Source organism: Carassius carassius, chromosome 46, assembly GCF_963082965.1.
Source record: "Carassius carassius chromosome 46, fCarCar2.1, whole genome shotgun sequence".
NCBI lineage: Eukaryota > Metazoa > Chordata > Actinopteri > Cypriniformes > Cyprinidae > Carassius > Carassius carassius.
The window spans coordinates 2,275,285-2,287,031 of NC_081800.1; positions in this window are offsets into that span (position 1 = coordinate 2,275,285).

Genomic DNA, 11,747 nt, shown 5'->3' on the forward strand with positions numbered 1-11,747 from the left:
GTATGTCAATTATTTCCTTTATATTCTGTTAGGATTTTGCACCATTTGTGGAAGTTCCAGTTATGACCACCCAGTATCATGAAGAACTCAAACAAACCATTGAATCTGAGAATGCAAGACCTGTAGTGGGTGTGTTAGATAAGGCAGACATACACCATGTGCAGGTTTGAAAACCACTCTGCTAGAACAGTGGCTACGATGCAGTTACTACTGAAGAATAAAACATCATCAGCATATGCTAGTGGTAAAAAAAAAAAAGAGCATGACGAACAGTTTGGCAGATTTACTTTTTATGTGTGCTGAAAAAAAGAGGAGTTTGAGGTACATGTCTGTGTGTGGTCCACTACACAGAGACGTGTCAAGAAATTTGCTGAACCACAGACAACATCAGAGGCTTCTTATCTAGGCTACGGAGAAGAAGAACTGGACTGTTGCTCAGTGGTCCAAAGTCCTCTTTTCAGATGAGAGCAAGTTTTGTATTTCATTTGGAAACCAAGGTCCTAGTCTGGAGGAAGTCTGGAGAAGCTCAGAGCCCAAATAGCCTGAATTCCAGTGTTAAGTTTCCACAGTCTGTGATGATTTGGGGTGCAATGTCATCTGCTGGTGTTGGTCCATTGTGTTTTTTGAAAACCAAAGTCACTGTACCTGTTTACCAAGTATTCTTGGAGCACTTCATGCTTCCTTCTGCTGACCAGCTTTTGAAGATGCTGATTTCATTTTCCAGCAGGATTTGGCACCTGCCCACACTGCCAAAAGCACCAAAAGTTGGTTAAATGACCATGGTGTTTGTTTGCTTGACTGGCCAGCAAACTCACCAGACCTGAACCCCAGAGAGAATCTATGGGCTACTGTCAAGAGGAAGATGAGAAACAAGAGACCAAACAATGCAGATGAGCTGAAGGTCACTGTCAAAGAAACCTGGGCTTCCAGACCACCTCAGCAGAGCCACAAACTGATCACCTCCATGCCACGCCGAATTGAGGCAGTGTTTAAAGCAAAAGGAGACCCTACCAAGTATTGAGTACATGTACAGTAAATAAACATACTTTCCATAAGGCCAACAATTCACTAAAAAATGGTCTCATGAAGTATTCTAATTTGTTGAGATAGTGAATTTTGGGTTTTTGTTAAATGTGAGCTAAAGTCATCACAATTAAAATAACCAAAGTCTTAAACTACTTCAGTCTGTGTGCATTGAATTTATTTAATTCATGAGTTTCACAATTTGAGTTGAATTACTGAAATAAATGAACTTTTCCACAACATTATAATTTATTGAGCTGCACCTGTATATTTATTACTGAATTATATATTCCATATGTATTTGATACATATTACAAAAAATATATATATATTTTTCTTTTCAAAAACATGCATCTATTTGACCCTTTTCCCCCCTACACTTCCTGACAACCTTGTAGCATGTTTATCTTCAGGTTTAATATTCATTACTTTGTGTATTGTGTATGTATGCTAATGTAGACAAACACAAATATTTGATGAGGCATTTTGTGTAGTGTTTTGGCCAGAGAGAGACACAGGATGTCCCTGAGCTGCTCCATAATAACATAATAACAATACAAGGCCACTCTAAAAAAAACGTATGGCAGATTGGTGTGTAAATATTTGTTTGAGAATTGTGTGCCTCTCTTTATGCATTTATGCGTTTTTTTTCCCCTCTCAACAGGAAAGTGTGTGTATGTGTGAGATAAGAGGACAAAGAACAAATATGAGTACTTTTCATCCAAAGCTACCTGCATGACTGATCTCTGACTGATCATATCTCATTGCTTTGAGGCACATTCACAAAATCCAGCTTTAAATCTCTATTCATCCATTTACGAGCAGTAATCATAACCTAATTCCCAACCGTTTCTATTAAGGAAAACCTTTATAAATGTATTTATTTTTACTTATTTATTTTTAAAAAAATAAAAAAATAAAGGTGTTCCTTAATCTTGTTCAACTGAAAAAATAGATTTCCATGATTTTTTTCCCCCTTTTACCACTCTTGAGTTGATTGCGTTCTCACAGGTCATGCAGATTTCTTGTCCTATGTGTGTATGGAATACAGGAATAAACTCTTGCAACCCACCCTGAACACCTCTCGAAACAATCGCTCTCACAATTCACACCTCCTGCATCCCCCCACTCCCCCACACTGGCAATTCAGATCAGCGAGGATTCGGTGCGCCAGGTCTTCCGGAAGCAGAAAAGGAAAAAAGCACCAGGCCCAGATTGTGTTACACCAGCCTGTCTGAAATCCTGTGCTGACCAGCTGGCCCCCATCTTCACACAGATCTTCAACAGATTGCTGGAGCTGTGCGAAGTCCCTTCATGCTTCAAACGCTCCACCATCATCCCCATCCCAAAGAAATCTAAAATTACAGGATTAAATGACTACAGGCCTCTGGCTTTAAAGTCTGTGGTCATGAAGTCATTTGAAAAACTGGCTCACCTGAAGGACATCACTGGACCCTTGCTGGATCCTCTTCAGTTTGCCTACAGAGCAAACAGGTCTGTGGACGATGCAGTAAACATTGGACTGCATTATGTTCTGCAACACCTAGACAGACCGGGGACTTATGTGAGGATCCTGTTTGTGGAATTCAGCTCGGCCTTTAACACGATCATCCCAAACCTCCTCCTGCCCAAACTAACTCAGCTCTCCGTGCCCACCTCCGTCTGTCAGTGGATCAACAGCTTCCTGACAGACAGGCAGCAGCTAGTGAGGCTGAGAAAATACACATCCAGCACCCGTACAATCAGCACCGGAGCTCCCCAGGGCTGTGTTCTCTCCCCACTGCTCTTCTCCCTGTTCACTAATGATTGCACAACTAAGGACCCCTCTGTCAAGCTCCTGAAGTTTGCAGACGACACCACACTCATCGGCCTCATTCAGGACAGTGACAAGTCAGCTTACAGACAGGAGGTTAAAGAGCTGGCTGTCTGGTGCACTCTCAACAACCTGGAGCTTAACACGCTCAAAACAGTGGAGATGATCGTGGACTTCAGGAGAAACCCCCCTGCACTCCCCCAACTCACCATCATGAACAGCACTAAGTTCTTGAGTGGGGCTATTTAACCAACTATTTAATGTCGTTGCAGATTGAGTTTAACAACATTAGATGTTCATCTACATTTGAGATATTTGAGGGGGAATCAAGACTATACCTAAGACAAGCCTCCTCAAAATGCACAGAAAAGTCATCACTATATGAAGAACTGTGTGAGGTGATCACCGTAAAGTACTCCTATCCTCTACCCTTGGTGCCCATGGCCCTAGAACAATTACATTAAGCCATGTTTTTTTACACAATGCATATAATCGTATTTTAATTTGTGAGGGATATGAATGGAAAACAGCTTTTGAGGCACATTGAGTTCACTATAAATATCAGGTCATGCCTTTTGGACTGTCCAACTCCGTCTTCCAGGCTTTCATAAATGGCATCTTAGGAGACATGTTAATAAAGTTAATTATCATGTAGATTAATGAATACTGATTTACTTACCCACTTTCAGTGTCAAAGTCAAGCATGTCCCCATGGTCTTAACTCATCTCACGGAGAACCAGTTGTATGCCAAGGCAGAGAAAGTAAGTTTAAAGGCACTGCAATGGACCAGTCCAAGGTTGAGGCTGTCCTGAACTGGCCCATAACCAGGAATCTAAAGCAGCTACAAAGGTTGCAAATTTTTATAAGCACTCTGGATTATCCTCTTATCTCTCTTCTCTGAGGTAAACCTCACAAGCTTCAATGGTCTGAAGTTGTGCAAAATGCATTCATGAATTTAAAGCACCTCATCACCTATTCTCAAGCAAACTGACCCTGAGCCACAGTTTGTGATGGAGGTGGATGCATCTAAGAGTGAAATTGGTGTCATTCTGGCCCAAAGCCAAGAAACTTTTCCCTTACTCACAAACTTTTCCCTTGTGCATTATTCATTCTTGCATACTGGCCACCTCTGAATGCAATTATGATGTGGGCAATCCGGAGTTACTGGAAATCAAGGCAGCTTTTGCACAGGCGAGGCACTGGCTTGAGAATGCCAAACACCCTTTATTGGTGTTAAGTGATCACAGAAACCTTTAGTATATCCTGAGCCCCAAAACATTGGCTTCACGTCAAGCATGATGTGTCTTGCTCTTCTCATGTTTCAAGTTCATTCTTTCTTTTAGATCTGGCTCCAAGAACATCAAGGCTGATACCCTGTCCTGTCTGCATGACCGCCCATGGGAGAGTTTGCCAGATAAACCATCATACAATCTTCTATAGTCATAGCTCCCATAGCATGGAAATTTATGAACCTGAGGAATGCCTCACCAATAATGTATGCGTTCCCAGGGACTTACGGAGTCAACTGATTCAATGGATTCATTCCACGTCCAGTTCAGTTCAGATCACCTAGTCATTCTTCACACCATAACTCTTTTACGCAATTGCTTTTGGTGTCCCTTTCTGAAAGATTTCGCTCCATTCCTTGTTTCATAACTTTTCTTAAAGCTATGTTGCTGCTGCTGTTTTTCTTCCAGTGACCTCAACCCATGCCTTGCTCTCTTATTGGCTGTAGCTCGTGTATCTTTTTCATGCTGTTCATCTCCAAAAGACCCAAGCCGATCACTATCACAGACCTGCATCCCTCTTACAACCTGGTCAAAGAGTCTGGCTGTCCACTCAAGACCTTCAGCTAACTTCAATCCCAGGTGTGTTACCCCATCTTCCATGATCAGACAAATCAGTCATGTCACATACAAGCTCAAACTTCTTCGTCCAACAATACACCCCCCCCCCCCCCCCACATCATACATGACAATGAAGAGGCATTCTTGGTCAGGGAACATACATTTTGGACCCCTCTCTGATATCTTATTTTCATCAAAAACACACTCAAACTAGGACTTAGAAAACATGAGTGGAGAGTCTGTGAATTGTCAGGAGAGTGTCAGGCCATTTCTCAGCTCTGCCTCCAGAGGTCTCACTCACCTGAATTCGAGGGTGATTGTTCTCTCAGCCTAATTATGATAGCCTTTATATACCATGACTGTTTGCTCACTCAGTGTGAAGCAGGGTCGTGCCCAGACATTTTGAGGCACAGTGGCCCAAACCAAAAAAGGGATACAAGGAGGATGGATGCTTGTTAATACAAATTATCCAGTTGTTACAAATATACAATTAAAAGAGAAGATAGTACACTCTGTAATACTTTCAGACTCTGTTGTAAATGGTTTGATAAGAGTGGGATCTCCCTTACTCTCTGAGCCTGCTTCCATCTCGTCTTCAATGGAAGTAGGGGAGACTGGGGTAAGTTGAGCCAGTGGGTAAGTTGACCCACCCCCTGCATCTTGGCAACTGGACACTTTTGCTGTCATGTGACCATATATTTTGGAACCACCCATCATTTCTGCCAGACTGTGAAAAGGAGAAACTCATGGAGGGAATGGAAGGCACCATGGCCGTAGCTGGGAAGGATTTGTGCTATAATAACCCCACTCATTATATACACTAAACACTTTAACAGAGACAGATATGTACGTAGATATTTGTGAACAATGTTTCTCTGTTTTGGAGGAATGAGCATTTTTAAATTATATTACATTGCACCATTACTTCAGGTTAGGGGTATATAATTTTATCAGTGTTTTTTTTGCATTTGCATTTGCTTTACTGAATGTGGTTTCTGACAGGATATCTGACAGCAATAGCATGTCTGTGGGCTCTTTTGATTACTATCAGTTTATGTTCTGGCAGTGTTGCCAGATATTGCTATGAAAACAAATAAAAATAAATAAATAAAAATATCTTTCCAACTGTAGTCACTAATGGCCAACAAACTCTCTGTTTAGTCTGTTTTTAGGAAGGCTACAATTTTGGTGTTCAACATCTTATTTTCAGAAATGCAAACAATTAAATATTGAAATTTATATGAAATGCATTTCATTTGGTTGGTTTTATGTTGTTAAAGTTATTTTTAAGAAAATAAATATGTCTGTTAAAGGAAATTATTGAATTAGTTTTAAATTATTATTTATTTCACATGGGTTTGAATCAGATTCGGTCAGATGGTCTTTTTACACCCAGATCATGCATCTTACCCACTAACTCTACTCGGATCATTTTACCCAAAACCTGGGAAAGTGAGCCATGGGAACATTTTTATTTATTTATTATTATTATTATTTTTCTAAAAAGCCATATTTTTAGAACCCTTTGTCATTCTGATCATTTAAAATGATAGGAATACTTTCATTTGGATAGGATAGCTACTTTCTTTGTACTTCTGCGTCATTTGCGCCAAAGTGGCTAATCTTACCCCACTCTCCCCTATAAGTATTAGACATTTAATTTAGCATTTTACAGCATAGATCTATATTATATACTAATAAACAACTAACTTAGAACATTTATACTATATTATTAACTATTTATAGGCCTACTATTAATATGGTTTTAATAAAATAGGATGTGTTACAGATTACTGGTATCAAGACAGGTGATTATAATAGGAAATATATTTAATTACAAGAATTAAAGTGTGACAAACTGCTAAATATTCTATATGACGATTTACCTGCTGAAAATTTTCCATTTTATATGTTCATCTTATTCAGTTTTTGTTAGTCTATTTGTTATATTTTACATTTACTATTTAAGTCTATGGTGTTAGTCTATGAGTTTTAGCATTTTTATCAAAATTATGTTACAGTTAATGTCAACACAACACATTTTGGATGTCTCCAGTATCTGACCCATCCATTTCAGATCTCTACTAATTGGCTGATGACTTAATTCAGGTGTTTTTGATTAGGAAGTGTTTGAAACTGTGTACTTTCAGGAGCAGGGGTGGGAAACAGTATTATACAAAAATAACTTTTGGGGGTTGAATTATTTTGTAAATTAATGTTTCGAGCAAATTAGATGTGTTTGAGCAAATGTGGTGATCTTAGAATTACTCTTAGTATGTGCATTAATAAACTTTCTATATAAGTTTACTGATGCTTTGGTCGAACTGTGCTCATAAAAGTTTGTTCATGTCAGCAGAATATCTAACGCATTCTCATCCCAAGGCGTCATATACTGACACTCTTGACATTTTGTCAACATCCTACGCATATGGCACCCTCTAGCGTCAATATGAGACACAGATTATGGGTTAAGGTTAGGGTTAGGGTTAGGGTTAGACCGCTAGGAGGCGCCTTCTGGCCCATTTTTATCTGCTTCTAATATTGACGCTAGAGGGTGCCATGTGCGTAGGATGTTGACGAAATGTCAAGAGTGTCAGTATATGACGCCTTGGGATGAGAACGGGCTGGAATATCTTGTAGGTCAGGTGAATAATTTTGAGTGCAACTACAATTATTTACTTATTTTCAATGTTTAAATATTTTACTATATTATGTGTGTGTAAAGATCCACATCCGTTAAATCATTTCCTTATCCATACACAACTGAAGAGGTCCATTCAGAGCTGTCATGCTGTGTGAAAACTGTTTGACACGATCATGTTCTTTGTATTTCTACAGCTCGTTGAGTCTCTGCAGATGTCTCTTGAAAAGAAGCAGATGGGTGCTGAATGCTGATATAAACAGGGAGCGTTATTTTTAGGGAATGACTCAAAGCACACCCGTTTCTCTGTTTCAGTGTAGCATCTGATTAAATGGACTGGATGATGACACGCTGTGAGTGAAAAGTTCAGCACAATTTCAAGTTAAAACATTTAGGGTGACCAAACATGCCATTTTCCCAGGACACGTCCTGGCCAGGATTTCTATACTGCCTAAAACATCCAGGTTTTGTCTTTGGTTTCCTGTTTTTATACTTAATGAATGTAATGATTAACACAGCACTGAGCAGACCGATCAAAGTACCGTGAGAGCGATTCAAAAGCAACCGAAGCTGTCTGCTCTCTAGAGCTCTCACGGTACTTTGTCATACAACAATTGGTCTGAGCAGCGCAAAAAAAGCCAAAATGTGGATATTTTAGGAAATATAGAAATCCTGGCCAGGACGTAACCCTAAAAACATTAGCAACATTAGCATAAAAACATAAAATAGCATAAAACATTAGCATGAAATCAAAATGGCCTATTTCCAGTACTTTCTTAACATTTTACTGTCACAATTCAGTGCATGGTATGCTATTCAGAAGAAGAAGAAACAACATGAAATAACCTTCTCACTGCTTTGGCTGACATCAAAAAGCCATATTTCTAACCTCAAACACCTGCTCCCCTTTTTACTATTGAATATCCTGTAACATTGGTTACATGCTTATAAAGTAGGTTGCTTTCAAACACACTTACAGTCAAACAAACATCAATATATATATAAAACACAAAGGACTCTTACCTAAGCCATGTTAATTTATCCACATCATGTCAAAGTAACAGAAAATATAGCTTTTTTAGTGAATATATAATTCATATTATATAAAACCAATGTTTCATACCTTTGATGCTCTTAATGCTACATAAAAATTGTCCAAACTAAACTGTAACTCACACTTAACCGTAACACAAAAAATAAAACATCTGAATTCAGATCTTAGAACTGCTCAGTAAATGGCTGCTTTTTATTATTATTATTAACATAACAAAGTACAGAAATACAGTAACATTATACATTTAAGAAATATTGCACAGACACACTTTTCAATCAAAACATAATAGACAGTTTTGCATCATCAATCTTTGCAATTCTGTTTACTGCCATTAGAATATTACCAATGTAGTGTTCGTACAGCATGACAGCTTCATTTTGATTTGGCCAGACTTTGTGGCCTTTTGTCTTCATATAAACACTATTACGTCTTGCGGAGAGCTGTGTGTGTGGGGGGAGGGGGGGGGGGCATTGACATACAGGACCCCCCCCTCAGAAACGGCTTTGTTCTCCCTCAAGCTTACCTTTTGTGGAGGGCAGGAATCAGGACTTCAGCATGTGCTCTTTAACTGATCACAGTTCCTCATTTTTGAGACCTAAGTGTGAACAACCACTCAGACTGACCAAACTGGTTTTTCCTTGTGCTGAAGACACATCTTCACATGTATTCAGACAAAATGGTAAAGATGGAAAAGATCTTCCTTCAAATCCATTTATAGAACTGTATATACTTAGTGAGTGCTGTTACTTCCAGGAAACTTCAGTTTGTCACTTACATCTGTCAATCTTTTGCACTTTATCCATTCGTTGTACCCATTTAGTAGTTGTTAGTTACTCTTGTCTGTCCTTTTGTTAATGAACCCCATTTTATTACACTTGTCTTCCTTGTGTTCATAATTCAGTAAGAGGCTCTACAAGTTAACAGTACATTTAGTTTGAAGATATCTGAAAATCACTACCCCACTTCAGCTGATGCAGCATTCAAACATACCAAACAACAAAAGATATTGCCTAAAATTAGTTTTATTGGTGTATTAAAGCCATTTCAACAATGATAATAGAAAAAAAGAGATCTTACATGATAGAAAGTGTCTCTATTGAAAGATTATTGATACAGAAACACTTAGGCCAAGATGTGTTGTACAAGTGGCAGATGACTTCACTTCAAGGAGACCTGATCTCCTTTTAATGGATGACAGCATCGTATTTTCTCAAAACATTTCAGTTGTCTTGATATTATACAAATAATGCTAAATGCTTCATTTCGAGATGCAGTGGTTTGGACAATTTGTGTGTTTGGCCAACAACACATCTTAATAAGACATGTCACAGAGGAACATCTTCATCATCACAAATGATCCTAAAAACAGTATTTAAGGCCTGCTATGATTTGAAGAAAAAAAATAATAATAATAATTACAATTTTAAAGGGAACAGAAAATACAGCTTATGGCATTCACAGAGAGGTCAATGGCACCAAATCATTGCCTGACTTAAGGGCTCCAAGTTCTTTGTTAATAGTAAGCACATCTTTGAAGTTCCTTTATAGGCCTTTTTTTGTTTTTGCTCCAAAACACACTACGCAATGTGCACAAGGGTAAAAACACATTAACATAGTTGAATATATTTGCTTATAAAAAAAATAAAAACATGATTATATTGAATAAATTAACAGGTTTTAAGGCAGCCAGTTGTTCAAGGGATGATTTCCTGCTCTCCCTGTCATTTCAACTGGAGCAGAATGGATTATATAATGGACTGGAGTTTGCCAATGAAGGGGCCCATAAAGAAAATGGGGCGGGAGCAATAGGAGTTTCTGACTTGAGATCAGTATTATACTTCCATATATATATATATATATATATATATATATATATATATATATATATATATATGAATGGTAATCATAATTTGGAGCAAGTGATCAAACAAAACAAAACAAAACAGAAATCCTTATTTTCCCAAAGTTCTTATTCCAAACCAAACTTGACAAGCAAGAGGATGTGTTGTTGGTTTTTAACTCTGCAGCATCGTTCTGGAATCCAGTCATATTGCACCAGGTTTGGTGTGAGTACTAATCATTAATTAAATGAGTAAAAAAAAAGACCCCAAACATTGGCGCAAAACTCCATGAGCGTCAAACACAGAGAGAATAAAACATTAGAAAAACCTGCTTGAGCGCACAACCAGCTAAACACAATTTACCTGCTACACAGATAAATTACGCTGGCAAGAAGGGTAATGAGGCAAGGATGTGTTTTGTTTAATTATCTGTTACCACGGCAGCACAGTACTGTCTGTGAGGTCAGCACCATTGGTCATCTGGTTGGGATACGCTCAGTGGGCGGGCGCTCAAGAACGGTCTTTCTAACTTTCCTGTTCTCTCGTGTCATCATCCGAAACAGCCATCCATTCAGTTTAACAGCAACAGACTCTCTTCCCAAGATCAGCCTCACATTTTATGCCATAACACATTTCAGTGCTTGTCACAGTTATCTTACTTGATCTGGTCCCCTCAAAATAATCACAATCACAGTAAAACAAGATAGAAATATGTAAAAATGAACTAAAACTAATTTAAAAAAAATGTTCATAAAAGAATAAATAAATAAGAGGACCAGCCTCTCCAATATGAAGAATGCACACGAACACGCTCACGAATACGCATTACGAAGCCCCTAAGATCTCTAAACGACATAAATGCGTGTAATGAGAATCAAAGCAAGCGCCTCAGTTATGATACATATATGACTGACATGGACATTGTATCTCAGGATATTATAAAACCAAACCAATTTCTGTGCAAGCTCTTCATAAATATCAATGCGACGAATTGTGCAAGACTGTTTTTATGAATGATAATGCAGAAATTCAGTCTGCTTTGACGAATGTCACATCATATTTCTTGAACGACTTTCACGTGTTCTACATTTCTACACATTTCTCAACACTCTAAATAAAAAAAGTCAAATATTGGCTCTAGTAAATCTTTATAGCTGAACAGAGTTTTCTAACCCCTCACACGTCTATCAGAGGTGAGCTGACTACACACTGCTCGGGATGCAAAGCATGTGGATTTGACTGTGAAGGGCAATGCACAGGAAATACTTATCTACACAACGTAAGCAGGAACTAATGAAGAGAAAAAACACTTCTGTTAGCACAAACAACAGAATGTTTGTTCGACAGACAATCCAGTGTTTTAAACAACCAGCAGACCCAAATAAATATGACAAATCATAAAACTAACAAGTGAGCTGTTCCTAATCTAGTTCCAACGACACTTATTCCAGTGTTGGAGTAAAAATGCATGACCTTTCAGTTCGAGGCGCATTTTGCTGGCATTGCAGTGGTTTGTATACGGGCCTA